Source organism: Capricornis sumatraensis, chromosome 1 (genome assembly GCF_032405125.1).
Source record: "Capricornis sumatraensis isolate serow.1 chromosome 1, serow.2, whole genome shotgun sequence".
NCBI lineage: Eukaryota > Metazoa > Chordata > Mammalia > Artiodactyla > Bovidae > Capricornis > Capricornis sumatraensis.
In genome coordinates this window covers 92,889,694-92,907,487 of record NC_091069.1, presented here as the reverse complement: position 1 = coordinate 92,907,487, position 17,794 = coordinate 92,889,694, and the positions used below count along the sequence as shown (strand labels likewise).

The window sequence follows — 17,794 nt, the reverse complement described above, 5'->3', positions numbered from 1 at the left end:
GGCTGTACCAGTCTACAGTCCCACCAACAGTGTAGGAGGGTTTCTTTTTCTTCACACCTTCTCCCGCATATTTGTTTGTAAACTTTTCGTTGATGGCCATTCTGACTGAGCTGTTTTATTATTTATTGTTACTTGTTTATTGTCAGTTTCCTCAGCTACAGAATAAGCACCCCGGATGCAGCTTCACTGTCTTGTCCATATCATACACTCAGAGCTTGGGTTGGAGCTTGGATCATTATCAGTCACTTACTTAGCTTCTACTTTATGTTATGTATACAGTTAACATGAGAGGTAGGGAGGAACAAAGATGTATAAAAACTTCCATAAAGAAATCCCACTCCCTGAAAGGATAAACTTCAAAGTCTTGGCAAGTAAAGACTGGGCATCGTAAATCCAAGGGGATAGTAAGGTTTTATTTATTTTTTAAATATTCAAGAAGCTAGATTTGTCTCTGGACATAGGGAACAGTCCCTCTGCTTCCCTCCAGCCCCTCCATAAAGCCCAAGTTGCCAAATTTTTTCAACGGAGGGCTACATCAGGGTCCAGCCAGCCTTGCTCAAAGCACCTCCCTCGATAATTGACAGCTTGGGAAATCCCAGGGAAGCCCGCCTCCATGCCCCGTTCCCCACCCCCCACCCCCACCTCCCCACGCTAGGCTGAGTGGCACAACCGGGTGGAAGTGGCTGCTGTTTTAGCCAATGGAAGGAAACGGGAGCAGGAGCCTGTGTAAACAAACCCAGAGATGCTGGGCTTTGGGCTCCTCCCCCACGTGGGGCCGGACGGATCCTTGGCCCAATGCCTTATCCGGGAAAAGCAGAGCGTCCATTCAACCTATCAGAGCTGGTGCCTCTCGCTAGGAGACGCTCCACCCGGAGGGAAAGAACGAAGGGAGCGAAAAGACAGACACTAATACCAATCAGAAGCTGAAATTTCTAAGGGAGTGGGCGGGCACTGCTTCACATTTAGGCCAATAACCAGCACACGTGCCCTTCTAGGTGACTGAGCGGCATCCTCTTTGGCCCAATAGACAAATGGGGCGGTGCCCAGCAACCAATGGCTTGGGTTCGGGGGCGGGGTGAGAAGCCAGTGTGCAGTAAGAGGTAACCTGGCTAGTGGTAGAGGCGCTCCCCCGGTTCTGTGGCTCGCGCTTTGGTACTAGGGACCGAGACGGTTCTGGCGACGGCGACCTTTACGGCGACGGCCGAGATTCTCGAAAGAGTAGCGGAGGACGGTCCGGAGGAGGGGCTTCTAGTTAACGCAGGTGGGCTCGCGCGCCGGGCTGCCGGAGAGAGAACCCACGGGAAGCGCCAGTCTCCCGGCTCTGGGGGCCCCTGCGCCTCCCTTTGCGCTGCCATCGGGGCTGTGAGGGACGGCGCCCGCCTGCCCGAGCTCCTGTGGGGAGGGTAAGCCGGCAGGTCCCACGTCGCGGCTCTCGACGAGAAGGGGGGACCGCTGGGGTCAGCCCCTGCCCCTCGGGGGCGCTGGGCGGTCTGTGGTCCCTTTCTCCCCGCACCCGCGCGCTATTCTAACCCCGCCCTCAACTCCCCTGACCCCTGCCCCACCCCCCAGTCCCCTTCTAATACTCGGACTGAAGTCTCTGGCTTGCGTGTCCCTTCACTGCCCGAGTGCGTGCCACACTGCTAGGCAAACTGACCAGTGCTGCCTCCTGCCGTCCTTCTCCCGGAGATGGGAAGGTGGAGTTGCGCATCTCGCCCCTCCCCCATTCGCCGGACCCCCAGCCCCTCGCCTGATTTGCGTTTCTTAAACACGCTCCGCTTCCCGCGTTATTCTAGCCTTCATTGTTGATATCTCTAGTGAGTTAGGGACCTTGGCCTCTTCTCTTCATCCTTCTCTTCAGCGAGTCGGCCCTTTGCTCCCTCCCACCCCCTAAATTTCGTCCTCATCTCTCACAGAAGCTAACATTTGCCCCTACCAGGCAGCTGGAAGGTGAACCCCAGAGACGCGGAATATACAGTACGGGGAGCTTTTGAAGGTTGGGGAGTTTAATCAGTTTTGTTAATGGTAGCCGCTTCTTGCCTTCCTGAAAATGGCACTTGATCATTATATCCTTTTTGGAATCTGTCCCATTATAGCTGTTTGGTGATCATTTTTGAAAACACAAATGAGAAGGGTTTACTGGCAGCAAGAAAGTTTTAAATGTATTATTATTATTTAAATAGAATTGGGTTATACTTGAAACAGCTTAACTGGAGTGTTGGAGAATTTGCTGTGTAAGTAATGGCTTGACCACCCTACTTTGTCATAAAATATAGGACATATTATGGCTGTATGGCACTGTGATTTGGATAATATAGCAAATAATGGCAATAAATATAGCAATAAATCTCTTTAAAAACAGCATTTTGTATTCACTTTCATAATGTATCAGTTCGGGTTTCATTAGTGGTGGTTCTAGCCATATGTTTCTAGATAAAGTACAAACTATGTTGTGCCTAAATAAAATATGCCAAGAATTTTTATGGGGAAAAAGTAACCTGTCATATTCAGTTTTGATTGAGACTTTAGGGTTTTGAAAATATTAGTTTGGATGTTGGACACTGAGGATTTTGTTTGAGGGGATGGATGAAATTGAAGTATGGGGATGAGCCGGATGGGTCTTTTATCCTGTGTGCATGGGGGAAGGGAGGAAGAAAGAAAATACAGGTGGTCAAAGCCTTGTAGATTCAAACTGTGCTTCAAAAAAAACTGAAAAACAAACTGTGCTTCATTTCACGACTTTACATAAAATTGAAGTTATTTTTCCTAGTTCTTAGTGGGGAAATGTAAGCAGTGAGTTTAACATTGTGCCTGCTGTGTTTTAGCCAGAATTTTACAAGCCTTTGTGAAAAATTCTTGTTGTTTTCTTTATTTGTGACATATATCAATACTGCCTTGTATTTTACTATGGTAAAACTGTATCTTGTATATAGAGAAGTAAGTCTAATAGAATTAAAAGGAGTCTTTAATCTGAAGAGGCAGCATTGTCTAATGGACCATATGTTTGAGCCCTGTTAATATGGAAAATCACACTGAAAAGAGGAAAATCTTAAAACTGCTCTAATAAATGCCTAGGTGTCTAGAACAACAGCAACAAAATTATGACAGAATTATTAGCAATCATCCAATAAAAGTCCTAGACAAATTACAAATCTATGAATTGGTTATTACATTATTGTGAGTTGGTATAAGGCGGCAGTTGAAAACCAGACTTCTTTTTGTACCATCTTTTCAGATGTATTTGTGCTTAGCAAGTTACTCCTTTGCAAATTTAGAGCCATAACTATGATTTCTTCAGAGACCTCGCCTTTAAGGAGCTCCTAGTTGGGTGGAAGAGAGACCTGGAAACTGAGAATTAAATGCGGAGGGAGAGGGTCCGTAGCGGGAGACGTGTACAGGGCGTAGGGAAGCACAGGGCACAGTGTTCTGGCCTCGTGTGCTACCGCTGCAGACCTTCTGAAGTGCCTTTTCCCAAACTGCCTGCTTATTTCACATACCTGGGCTTTTCTCTGTAGGTGCTGTTCTCTCTTAAAAGACTTTTCCATACCTTCTGTGCCTGGTGAGGTCCTACTTGAAAATCTTGCTGAAGCCTCACACTGCCTCCCCTCCATTCGAATAATTGTTAACTGTATTTTTTGTTATTTCGTTATAATTAATGACAGGTGATTCTCGCTATTCCTGAGAATATATAAAATCACACAGAGCTCTAAATACTGAACGATTGCTCCTAGGGAAAGTATGTTCATATCTCACATAGATTTTAATCTTTTCCTAAATGCAACTCATTCTGGTAGATTCTATTTCTTTATTTTACAGAAGAGAAAATGAGGTACAGAAGTGTTAAGTGACTTGCCTGAGGCCAGCCCCTAACAGGTGCCGGAGTTCAGAAACCCTGCCCACCCCACCCCCACTGCACTGCACTGCCCCCTACTGACCTGCGTCCTTTGTCATCCCCACAAAAGCTGAAACTAAAAAGCAGAGCACTGCCTAGTTTGACGTTATCTGGGAACGTGCTCAGGAGTGACTCAAAATTTTTGCCACTCTGTACATGTCCGTGAATGACTGCCAAAGCACCATCAGTGTTGATTTAGGGGTTACAAGTAAATTTTAGCAAGTAGGCAAATTCGCAAATACAGGATCCACAAATAATGAGGATCCAGTGTACTTGCAAATGAGCCCTGGAATCTATTTCAGGGTAACCCTCCTTGCAACTCACTGTAGAATGTGCCTTTAACTGCTTTGAGAATTCATTCTCATATTCATTTATTCAACAAATATTTATTAAGTACTTACTGTAAGTCAAGCTCTGTTTTAGACTGTGGTGTCGTGCTGCCCTTTTAGATGCTCCATTAGAATAACCAAGACAGACGTCTGGAGCTCAGGAGAGAGGTCTAGTTTGGAATTAGAGATTAGTTTGACCAAGATAAAGCCCTGGGCGGCCCCTCCCACTTCTCATCCTCTTACCATACTGGTTTCCAGTACATTTCTGCTCTACTCCATGCAAATACTCTTCCTTTCGAGCCTCTCTACTTGTCATTAGTTGATTTTGAGGCTGTTTACTCATATAGCTGGTAGGATATTATAGAAGAATCAGATTGATCTGGTCTTTAATGTCTGCATTTGCCACCTGAGTGACCTTGGTCAAGCTGTTGAACTTTTAAAGCCTGTTTCCTGATTTCAGAAGTGGTGATCTGATGTGCTCGGCCCTTGTTGGTTGAGAGGAAGAGACACACACATATTACTTTTGATGATGAGGGTTTAATGTAAACTAGAGTGGAATATCATCTTAACCACCATATGGTCTGTTGGCCCTAGTGCTTTCAGAACCTTAGGATAGGTTTAGGATTTAAGCTCTGAAGACCTACTTTCTTTTGTTTTGTTCACTCAACATTTGTGTTTCCTAAGAGAGAGTATCTGATTGGATTGTTTTGTCACCTTTCAAAATTTTGAACCCAGCCATGTCCTAAGTGATCTTCCTCACGTTCAGCCTGTAGATTGTCCTTAGTTAGAGTTCTGAATTTGGTCCAGGAGTTTATAGCCAAAGAAGTAGGATTGATTTTATGTATTATCTATGATGCAGACTGTAGCATATACAGAAAGAACCCCTTGGTGACAATTTCTTCAGAAAACAACTGAGTATAATAGAGTGGTCCATAGAGTTTCATGGACTTCTGTCCTATTCAAATACTTGTCTCCATGATCATAGACAGTGTTTAATAGAGCACCTAACAAAGTAATTGTTACATATCAAATATTGCATAGATCTTCCTTTTGATGTTGCATTTGACATTATTATAGTGTGGTTATTTGTTTATATGGCTGTCTTCTTGTGTGACTGTTCTTCATGAGGGAGGGTTAACATCTTCATCCTCTATCTTTGGCACTTAGTTCTGTGCCTGAGGCATGGTAATAAATGCATAAATGTCTGACTTAAGGAATTCCTTAACTCTTCCAGAAAGGATGGAAGGATAGGAAAGCTTCCCAGAGAAAATATTGTTTAAGCTGGTTCTTAAAGAATGAGTAGGAAGGTTTTCTAGATGAATAAAACCTTGAGGCAGCATTCCAAATAGGAACTAGCAGTTGCAAGGGCACAGAGATATAAAAAGATAATGAAGTTTATTATATACTCCTAGCAGATTAAACAACAAACAAAAATCAAAATCAGTGGGCTTGGGTGGAAGGCATGTCACAACTGAATTAACTTATGATCATAGCTGCTTAGTAACAGATGCAAATTTTATGGAGAAAGTATAATATCCTCAGGTTGTTGGCAGGGTATCAACAGTTTAGAAATACAAATATTGACTTTTGGGAACTTTAACACTGTAGTGAATTCATCATGAAGGTCATTATGTGTATGTACTCTTCAAGGTACTGAAAATGTAATCAGACTTACTCTCAAGAGGCTAACAAGCTAGCAAGGAGACAGATAAATGATTTATTGTGTAAGTGAGGTAATAGAGATGGGAATAAAGTGCTATCTGAACCAGGAGAAAGGAGTATTTCATAATATGAAACGCTGGAGGAAGATTTCTTAAGTGAGGTGGCATTTGAGCTGTGCCTTGGTGGAGTGCACTAGACCAAAGTAGGGACTTTGTGAAGACACTTAGTGGTAGGAAAGATTTAAAAATTATCCCTTTTTGCTATATCTGTTTTAGGCATTCAGTTAATAGTTACATTTGTTCAGGCAGTGTCTGTGAGCATAAGATGTGAATAGTTATGCCATAGTAGAATTTTGTGTCAAAATAAACTGGGTTAAAGTTTTCTGAAATGCAGGGCATCTCTAAAGTCTTTATTATATTAACATCCTTAACGGCTCTCCAAAAGGGCTACATTGTATTCAACCCACTCCCACAGCATACCTAAACATCTTTTGGAACAGAATTATATGAGACAGAATTTGAGGAATGATGAATTAAAATGTATTTTTACCAAACCGAGATTTATCGGTAGTCTCCATGTCCACTGTAAAATAATGTATAATTCTGTAATCTCATAGATAAGAAGGAGAGGAAGGAGAGACATTTGGAAAGAAAGAATACATTCTAGCCAGGTTATTATCATCTTGGTCAATATGTCCCAAATTTAAAAAATAATTATTATATGATCACCTCCTCCCTTGGAAAGTATGGCTTGTTCATATTTTGAAATTCGATAAGGTGATCAGACACACCCTGAGAAGGTACAGAACCAGACCAGGAGTCAGTGGTGGGGGCAGAGGCAGAAGCCGTCTTGGAATGGTACTCTTCCACATTGAGAGAATGCTGCTTTTATTTTGCATTCCTTTTAGGCCGTATTAGACATACATTTTGCCAGTAGGGCATTTTAAGAGCATACTGAAAGTCCACACCCTTTTCTGATTCTGGAATTTCAGGGGTTGATTGCCAGTGTTTTCTTTTCAATAAGATTTGATTATATGAGAATGAATTAATGACCTTGCTGCATAATTTTAATTCATCTGTCAAATTATGATTATGATTAACTCCCAAGTTATTGTTAAAACTAAGGAAGCAGTGATCATGATTTTGATAAGAATTTGAAGTCAGAAGCTCTATGTTTGAGGTTTGTCTCTGCCAACTTTCTATCTGAATGACCTTGGGAAACAACTGCCTCACCATCTGTAGCCTCTTTTTACATTTTTTTTTTCCTTTCCCATTTTGACAAAGTGAAGACACATAGCGGTAATATAAGAATTAAACGTTGAAGTGTGAAAAAAAGAATTAAATGATGCATGTAAACACTTTCTGAACTCTGAAGTGGTATACAAATAAAAGACAGACTGAAGAAATGCATCCAGTTTAATTTTCATGAACATTTTTAGTTTTTAATTTTATATTATAAAAATAGTACTTATTCTCTACAGTAAAATTGAAAAGTATTGATAGGCAAAAGCAGGGAAAAACTACAAAGCACTTCATAAATGTACCATCCTGAGACAATGGTTAACATTTTGATGGATGTATATTTTCTATGCATATTTGTGCATGCATATACATTATTTAATAGTAACAGGTTTATCTTGGGTGTTCTTTTGGGGTCACTTTATTTTTCTAGGTCCCCTAAGAGTACGTTTGCTTGGTTCAAGGAATTGTTCAAGTCTTTTGCTACATATTGCTATGTATAATGAGAACAGGAGCTGACTTCTCAGCCTGGTGAAATGTGTCACCTTGCAGTAATCTAATATCCTGCACCACTTCAGAAGCATCATGAAAGACACATTCAGAAATGAACTTAGTGTATTTACATAGTTATGCTTGGTATTGTTTGTAGTAGCATGAAAAGAATAACTCCAGTGTATCAACAGGAGCTAGTTAAGTAAACCTTGATACATCCAAAATCATGGAATATTGCATAGCTGTAAAAAGAATGAAGAAGAGAAAAACATGGGTAGAATAAGAATATACATTGCTTATAATTTGCAAAATGAAATTCTGAAATGATATATAAGAAACCAATGAAAGAAATAGAAGTAGGAGTCAGATTTCACTATATATGCCTTTATATATGCATGCATGCTGAGCTGCTTCAGTTCTGTCTCTTTGCGACCCTGTGGACTATAGCCCACCAGACTCCTCTGTCAATGGGATTCTCCAGGCAAGAATACTGCAGTGGGTTGCCATGCCCTCTTCCAGGGGACCTTCCTGACCTAGGGATCAAACCCATGTCTCTTATGTCTCCTTCATTGGCAGGCAGGTTCTTTATCACTACCACCTGGGAAGCCCATATATGTATATTATAAAATTTTTTTGAATCATATGTTTGTATTACCTTTTCCAAAAAATGAGTGAAGAAATGAATGAATGAATGAAATGGAGTGAAGAGAAAGAGAGGAGAAAAAGGAATCTGAGATGCTGCCCATCTCTTTAGTATCAGGTGAATACATAGTATTAGTGTGGTGGAAAAGATTAGAAGAGAGGCCCCAGGAAGGATTTGGCAGCTTTATTTTTCTTGTTTACTCAGTTTTGTATATTTAAAAAAATATTGAAACTACCAAATGGCAGTCAGTCCTCATTGCTTCAGTAGCTGCTTTTTTTCATATTCACTTGTATTTTTTCATATGCATAGGTATTATTTTTAATTGTATTTACATTACATGTTTAAACTTATCTGATTTTTTTTTTTCTGTGTCACTATAGGAGGACCTATTAAAAAGGAAGATAGGGCAGTTTTGTATAGTGCACATTCCCAAAGTGGTCTGAGCTACCTCAAGAGGCAGGAAATTCAAGCCCTCTAGTTTATACGGCACATACATACATTAGAAAAAATAAGAAAAAGAAAATAACATTTGCCCTTGATTATAAAAACCACACTTTTTAAGTAATAATTCAGAATGCAAAATAAAAAGAAAAACATCTAATTTTGCCACCAAAAATATTCTATTTTTTGCTTTTTAGATCTTTTTATGCATATAAACCTTTCCAAAAATAGAATTATAATATCTGTTTTTCTTCAATGGTTGAAATGCTCAGGTAGAGGTTTGTGTTTTTTTCTATTTCTTAATTTTAGACCACCCTTGCATTTCTGGGCTGAACCCTATTTGATCATAACTTTTTTGTTTTGCTTTATTTTTAAATAATTTGCTCGATTTTATTTGATCCTGTTTTATTTGAAATTATATGTTTGTAGCGTGGAAAATGTCTTAAAAATATTGTCTCTAAAAGTATATTTAAGACATTCTTAACTTATGGAACACAAATGGCATTAAATTTTCCAAATAACATGAATAAGGCTGAGTTCATCAAAAGGTATGTGAATATTTTAGGGCTCCAACCTCATAACACATTTAAATTAATTTTCAGTGAAGTCTGCTAGTTTGAAAATTAACATGTTTCTCACATACTGACTCACTATTCCCTGGCTGTTCAATCCAGAGCCCAGGACATTTGTTAGTTAAAATATTTCTGGCATGCTTATGGAGTTAGTTTTTTTTTATTTTATTTTAATAGAGTACAGCTGCTTTGCAATGTTGTTTTAGTTTCTCCTGTACAACAAAGGGAATCACCTATACATATACATATATCCCCTCTTATTTGGGTTTCCTTCCCATTTAGGTCACCACAAAGCATTGAGTAGAGTTGCCTGTGCTATACAGTAGGTTTTCATTAGCTAGCTATTTTATACATGTGTGTGCACGCTAAGTTGCTTCAGCCGAGTCTGACTCTTTGCGACCCTACGGACTCTAGCCCGCCAGGCTCCTCTGTCCCTGGGATCCTCCAGGCTTGCAGTGGGCTGCCATGCCCTCCTCCAGGGGATCTTCCCAATTCAGGAATCAAACCTGCATCTCTTGAGTCTCCTGCATTGGCAGGCGAGTTCTGTACCAATAGCACTACCTGGGAAGTGCACTTTATACATAGTAGTGTATATATGTCAGTCCCAATCTATCATTTTATCCCACTCTCCTTCCGTCTTTGGTATCCATAAGTGAAAGTCGCTTAGTCATGTCCGACTCTTTGCGACCGCATGGACTGTAGTGCCCATGGAATTCTCCAGCCCAGAATACTGGAGTGGGAAGCCATTCCCTTCTCCAGGGGATCTTCCCAACCCAGGAATCAAACTGGGGTCTTCTGCATTGCAGGTGGATTCTTTACCAGCTGAGCTACTAGGGAAGCCCTTGCTTGGTATCCTTAGGTTTGTTCTTATAGCATGGAAATTGGCTTGTGATTTTCCTTTGTGTTATTTCTGTTCTGTTTAATGTGTTGAGCTACCTGTATACTGTGGGCTTCCCAGATGGCTCTAGTGGCAAAGAAGCTGCCTGCCAGTGCAGGAAGCATAAGAGACACAGCTTCCATCCCTGGATCGGGACAATCCCTGAGAAGAAAATGGAAGCATTCTCCAGTATTCTTGCCTGGAGAATCCCATGGACAGAGGAACCTGGCAGGCTACGGTCAATAGGGTCACACAAAGTCAGACATGACTGAAGCAACTTAGCATGCACGAACCTGTATACTAATCATTAGAAGGTTCTCTTCATTTATTTGTGTTCTGAAACAGTTCATGGGGATTACCTGCTTTTTGAAAGTATACTTTATAGACTGTAGACTGGTCTTGCCCACCCTTTAGAATGCATTAAAATCAGGGAAAGTGAGGTTTTAATAGGGCTTCCCAAGTGGCGCTGGTGGTAAAGAACACACCTGCTAATGCAGGAGACATAAGAGACCCAGGTTTAATCTCTGGATCAGAAAGATCCTCTGGAGAAGGGCAACCCACTGCAGTATTCTTGCCTGGAGAATCCCATGGACAGAGGAACCTGGCAGGCTACAGTCCACAGGGTCTGGACATGACTGAAGCAGCTTAGCACACATGTATGAGATTTTAGTATAGTGTTAACAGGAGCAGAAAAGAGTGTAATTATTTGAGAGCTTGCTTTTGATAGTGGTGTTCTCAATGTCCATTACCTAGGCTTGTGCTGAGGTTGCACTCACCATCTGAGAGTTTACCAGATGTAACTGTCTACATATACTAAATTTGCGTACCAGGGCTTTTCAGTCCCCATTGAAAGCAAGGAAGTTGTGCAGTAACATTCTACCTAGCTAGAAGCTTTTGAAGAATGGAGTATTCTGGTTTAATTCTATTAACTTGGAAAGTATAAAGGTTAAAGAAATCCTAAATTTGAACTCCCTGTTGAATGCAATGGAGTTCTAAAATAGTGAATAATTCCACTTTTCTTCTTTAGTAAGTTTGATATCTTCAGACCCTAGTTGATGTTTTATTACAAAATCACTAAAGTATATGAGGCACATATTCTGAAGATCTTTTTTTAGAACTTGGATGTAAGAGGATGTAAATGATATTGGATGAAATCAGGCTAGATGAGAACTGATGCCTGTTAAGTATCTATTTCAAACTAAATCTCTGATTACGGCTTGTTTTGTTATCTAACTTGTTAAAATAAAACACAGTGGATTGAGGGTGGGAGTTGTGAGGAATGTCTTAATTGGATGTCTTTATTCCATGTCAAGATAGAGTATACACTACCCCTGGCTTTGGACATATAGAAGGAAACCCATTTTTCTACTTGCTGTAAACCAGTGGTGGTTCATAGGCATGTTGCTGGGCCCCACCCAGAGTTTCTGATTCCACAGGTCTAGGCTGAGGCCTCAGAGAAGGCAATGGCAACCCACTCCAGTACTCTTGCCTGGAGGATCCCATGGGCGGAGGAGCCTGGTAGGCTGCAGTCTGTGGGGTTGCAAAGAGTCTGACACATCTGAGCGACTTCACTTTGACTTTTCACTTTCATGCATTGGAGAAGGAAATGGCAACCCACTCCAGTGTTCTTGCCTGGAGAATCCCAGGGACGGGAGAGCCTGGTGGGCTGCCGTCAATGGGGTTGCAGAGAGTTGGACACGACTGAAGCGACTTAGCAGCAGCAGCAGCAGGCTGGGGCCTGGTAATTTGCATTTCTAACAAGTTCCCAGGTGATACTGATGCTGCTGGGCCAGGGACTAGATTTTGAGAACCATTGCTGTATACTAACTGTAAATTCTAGAAATCTGGTTCTAGAAGAAAGCTGAATTTAGTCTGGGAGTGTATCAAGTGAGGAGGTTAGGGAGCAGATCATGAAAGACTCAACTGCTGCTGCTCAGCACAGTGTCTGAGTTCAGGAAATGAGCAGTATATAGGTATATGACACAATTCTTCTTTCATGATTGGAAATCCTAGCCAAATATCAAGTGAGAAATTTTATTTCATTTGCAAAGCTTAGAGACCAAGGGACTGGTCAAATAGGATTAAGTGATTAATCCCGTAAGAATGGGGCTTATTTTTATGTCTCTTCTATATTCCCCACTTAACATTTAGCCTTGCTTTAGAAGGGCTGATGTTTGTTTTAACTGGGAGAGTGCTTTGAGTGCTTATTAAAATGAAAGTTTTGTGTGTTTTTAAAGGATATTAGCTATATTTATTCTTAAAAAATTTTAAACAGTCATTTAAGAGAATAAGAAAAACTATTTTTGAAAAAGAAAACTCACTGGAATTATTTTATATGTTAGAGAATATCATCTGCTTCCTAAATCATTAGGCATCTTATGGATTTTTTTAAAAAGTGGTTCAGCATTACATTGTTTAAGGTAATACTAGTAATTCTCATAATCCTTCTGAAGATAAAAAATGAAGGCCAAAATCATAGACCTGGCATAGAAGCTGGGTGCAGGAGACAGCTATGCAGGAATAGACAGATATATGCACACATCTACACACACACACATACATATATAAAATATATATATTTTTAAAATTACGGTTATTATTTTAGCTAAAGACAAAGATACTTGTTCTGAATTTAGGCATCAACTCTGGAAGCCACACCTTTTCCTGAAGGAGTTTTGCTTCAACAGGTTTTTCTCACTTGTCTGCTGCCTCGTTTCTGTTGTTCCACTGCTGACACCCTTAGCTGTCAAGTTGACCAGCTGGTCCCTCATTGACTGCTGGAGGAATAACTGGTATTACAGACAGTGGGTGGGACAGACTCCCTACTCAGAAACATTCTTGTTTTCCTCCCAGCCCCGCAGAGGAGAATTAGGAGGAGGAAAAGGAGAGTAGAACTAGATCCTACAGGTCAGGCCAGTGCTTCTGAAGCTTCTCGCACATTGGAAACAACTCACTGGCTTTCTACTGTGCAGTATATTTGTGGGCACCACCCAGAGACCTTCTGAATCTCGAGCTGATAGAATGCAGCCTGGGGGCTGCATTTTTAACAACTTCAGAAGAAATCTTGTGTAGCCAGATGGACTCTATGCCTCAGGCTATATCAGTGCTGGTCCTAGGTGAATTTTCACTAGCAGGGGTAAGATAAAGGGCTTCCCAGTTGGTGCTAGTGGTAAAGAACCCACCTCCCAATGCAGGGGACAGAGAGATGCGGGTTCTATCCTTGAGTTGGAAAGATCCCCTGGAGGAGGGCATGGCAACCCACTAGACTATTCTTGCCGGGAGAATCCCATGGACAGAGGAGCCTGGCGGGCTACAGGCCATGGGGTCGCAAAGAGATATAGACACACCTGATGCAACTTTTTGTTTTTTTGGGGTGTTAGTTCTAAAAGGTCTTGTAGGTCTTCATAAAACCGTTCAACTTCAGCTTCTTCAGCGTTACTGGTTGGGGCATAGACTTGGATAACTGTGATATTGAATGATTTGACTGGGAGACGACAGAGATCATCCTGTCGTTTTTGAGATTGCATCCAAGTACTGCATTTCAGACTCTTTTGTTGACCATGATGGCTACTCCATTTCTTCTGAGGGATTCCTGCCCACAGTAGTAGATATTCGCCCATTCCAGTCCATTTTAGTTCGCTGATTCCTAGAATGTCGACGTTCACCCTTGCCATCTCTTGTTTAACCACTTCCAATTTGCCTTGATTCATGGACCTGACATTCCAGGTCCCTATGCAATATTGCTCTTTACAGCATTGGATCTTGCTTCTATCACCAGTCACATCCACAGCTGGGTATTGTTTTTGCTTTGGCTCCATCCCTTCATTCTTTCTGGAGTTATTTCTCCACTGATCTCCAGTAGCATATTGGGCACCTAATGCCCTGGAGAGTTCCTCTTTTGGTATCCTATCATTTTGCCTTTTCATACTGTTCATGGGGTTCTCAAGGCAAGAATACTGAAGTGGCTTGCCGTTCCCTTCTCCAGTGGACCACGTTCCGTAAGACCTCTCCACCATGACCCGCCTGTCTTGGGTTGCCCTGCAGGCATGGCTTGGTTTCATTGAGTTAGACAAGGCTGTGGTCCTAGTGTGATTAGATTGACTAGTTTTCTGTGAGTATGGTTTCAGTGTGTCTGCCTTCTGATGCCCTCTTGCAACACCTACCATCTTACTTGGGTTTCTCTTACCTTGGGCGTGGGGTATCTCTTCACGGCTGCTCCAGCAAAGCACAGCTGCTGCTCCTTAACTTGGACGAGGGATATCTTCTTACCGCTGCTGTTCCTGACCTTCAACGTGGGATAGCTCCTCTAGGCCATCCTGTGCTGCCTGAAGTTAAATGGTTTTATGAAGACCTACAAGACCTTTTAGAACTAACACCCAAAAAAGATGTCCTTTTCATTCTAGGGGACTGGAATGTAAAAGTAGGAAGTCAAGAAACACCTGGAGTAACAGGCAAATTTGGCCTTGGAATGAGGAATGAAGCAGGGCAAAGACTAATAGAGTTTTGCCAAGAAAATGCACTGGTCATAGCAAACACCCTCTTCCAACAATACAAGAGAAGACTCTACACATGGACATCACCAGATGGTCAACACCAAAATCAGACGGATTATATTCTTTGCAGCCAAAGATGGAGAAGCTCTGTACAGTCAACAAAAACAAGACCAGGAGCTGACTGTGGCTCAGATCATGAACTCCTTATTACCAAATTCAGACTCAAATTGAAGAAAATAGGGAAAACCGCTAGACCATTCAGGTATGACCTAAATCAAATGCCTTATGATTATACAGTGGAAGTGAGAAATAGATTTAAGGGCCTAGATCTGATGAGGTTCGTGACATTGTACAGGAGACAGGGATCAAGACCATCCCCATGGAAAAGAAATGCAAAAAAGCAAAATGGCTGTCTGAGGAGGCCTTGCAAATAGCTGTGAAAAGAAGAGAGGCGAAAAGCAAAGGAGAAAAGGAAAGATATAAGCATCTGAATGCAGAGTTCCAGAGAATAGCAAGAAGAGATGAGAAAGCCTTCTTCAGCAATCAATGCAAAGAAATACAGGAAAACAACAGAATGGGAAAGACTAGAGATCTCTTCAAGAAAATTAGAGATACCAAGGGAACATTTCATGCAAAGATAGGCTCGATAAAGGACAGAAATTGTATGGACCCAACAGAAGCAGAAGATATTAAGAAGAGGTGGCAGGAATACACAGAAGAACTGTACAAAAAAGATCTTCACAACCCAGATAATCATGATGATGTAATCACTAATCTAGAGCCAGATATATTGGAATGTGAAGTCAAGTGGGCCTTACAAAGCATCACTACGAACAAAGCTAGTGGAGGTGATGGAATTGCAGTTGAGCTGTTTCAAATCCTGAAAGATGATGCTGTGAAAGTGCTGCACTCAATATGCCAGCAAATTTGGAAAACTCAGCACTGGCCACAGGACTGGAAAAGGTCAGGTTTTCATTCCAATCCCAAAGAAAGGCAATGCCAAAGAATGTTCAAACTACTGCACAATTGCACTCATCTCACATGCTAGTAAAGTAATGCTCAAAATTCTCCAAGCCAGGCTTCAGCAATACGTGAACTGTGAACTCCCTGATGTTCAAGCTGGTTTTAAAAAGGCAGAGGAACCAGAGATCAAATTGCCAACATCTGCTGGATCATGGAAAAAGCAAGGGAGTTCCAAAAAAACATCTATTTCTGTTTTATTGACTATGCCAAAGCCTTTGACTGTGTGAATCACAATAAACTGTGGAAAATTCTGAAAGAGATGGGAATACCAGACCACCTGACCTGCCTCTTGAGAAATCTGTATGCAGGTCAGGAAGCAACAGTTAGAACTGGACATGGAACAACAGACTGGTTCCAAATAGAAAAAGGAGTACGTCAAGGCTGTATATTGTCACCCTGCTTATTTAACTTCTATGCAGAGTACATCATGAGAAACGCTGGGCTGGAAGAAACACAAGCTGGAATGAAGATTGCCGGGAGAAATTTCAATAACCTCAGATATGCAGATGACACCACCCTTATGGCAGAAAGTGAAGAGGAGCTCAAAAGCCTCTTGATGAAAGTGAAAGAGGAGAGCGAAAAAGTTGGCTTAAAGCTCAACGTTCAGAAAACGAAGATCATGGCATCCGGTCCCATCACTTCCTGGGAAATAGATGGGGAAACAGTGGAAACAGTGTCAGACTTTATTGTTTTGGGCTCCAAAATCACTGCAGATGGTGACTGCAGCCATGAAATGAAAAGACACTTACTCCTTGGACGAAAAGTTATGACCAACCTAGATAGTATATTCAAAAGCAGAGACATTACTTTGCCGACTAAAGTCCGTCTAGTCAAGGCTATGGTTTTTCCTGTGGTCATGTATGGATGTGAAAGTTGGACTGTGAAGAAAGCTGAGCGCTGAAGAATTGATGCTTTTGAACTATGGTGTTGGAGAAGACTCTTGAGAGTCCCTTGGACTGCAAGGAGATCCAACCAGTCCATTCTGAAGGAGATCAACCCTGGGATTTCTTTGGAAGGAATGATGCTAAAGCTGAAACTCCAGTACTTTGGCCACCTCATGAGAAGAGTTGACTCATTGGAAAAGACTCTGATGCTGGGAGGGATTGGGGGCAGGAGGAGAATGGGACAACCGAGGATGAGATGGCTAGATGGCATCACGGACTCAATGGACGTGAGTCTGAGTGAACTCCGGGAGTTGGTGATGGACAGGGAGGGCTGGCGTGCTGCGATTCATGGGGTTGCAAAGAGTCAGACACGACTGAGTGACTGAACTGAACTGAACTGATGCAACTTAGCAGTTGGGCAGGTGGTAAAATAAAGTTAGGACCACATAGTGTTTTTTATAAAATTACATTTATTCAATACAAAGAATTATGAGTTTTTGCCTTAAATTAAGTCCTTTTTCTATTTCGTGGTGTTTAAAATATCCTTTTATAAAATTATGTTGTTAAGGATGTTTTCTGGTCTTCCCTCATAGTTCAGTTGATAAAGAATCCGCCTGCAATGCAAGAGACCCTGGGTCAGGAAGATCTGCTGGAGAAGTGATAGGCTACCCACTCCAGTATTCTTAGGCTTCCCTGGTGGCTCAGCTGGTAAAGAATCCACCTGCAATGTGGGAGACCTAGGTTTGATCCCTGGGTTGGGAAGATCCCCTGGAGAAGGGAAAAGCCACCCACTCCAATATTCTGGCGTGGAGAATTCCATGGACTACACAGTCCATGGAGTCACAAAGAGTCGGACGCAACTAAGAGACTTTCACTTTCACTTTTCACTTTTCAAGGATGTTTTCTATCACCCTTATTTAGATAAAACAAATTATAATCTTATGTTGTCCTCGAAATACTTGTAAAAGTTGATTGGTCTGTGAAATCCTAAAGATTGAGTATCTCTTATCTACTCATTCTTTTTAAGTCACTTTTTAAATACTTTGAAATACAGGTTCTTAGAGGGTCCTAAATCTTTGGCTAGATAAATTTTGGAATTCAGAATTTTTCAGATTTTAGAGATGCTTTTCTGTATGTTATCTAATGCTTCGGGGGTCTGGCGTAGAACCCGTAGTCACATGCATTAATATTTCTGAGGAAAGCAAGAGTATTCACTCTCAGTAAGATAAATGAAGGCTATATATAGCTTCA

The 17,794-nt window shown here is 41.5% G+C and overlaps 1 protein-coding gene across 1 annotated transcript in view; it reads left to right on the top strand.

Moving 5' to 3' along the window:
- Positions 1-1,114: 1,114 nt before the first annotated feature.
- PAIP2B (poly(A) binding protein interacting protein 2B) overlaps positions 1,115-17,794 on the top strand; it is a 41,121-nt gene continuing 24,441 nt past the window's right edge. Inside the window, exon 1 of the mRNA XM_068984793.1 lies at positions 1,115-1,261. The gene's annotated coding sequence lies outside the window, so the exon portion shown is untranslated. The remainder of the gene's footprint in view (positions 1,262-17,794) is intronic.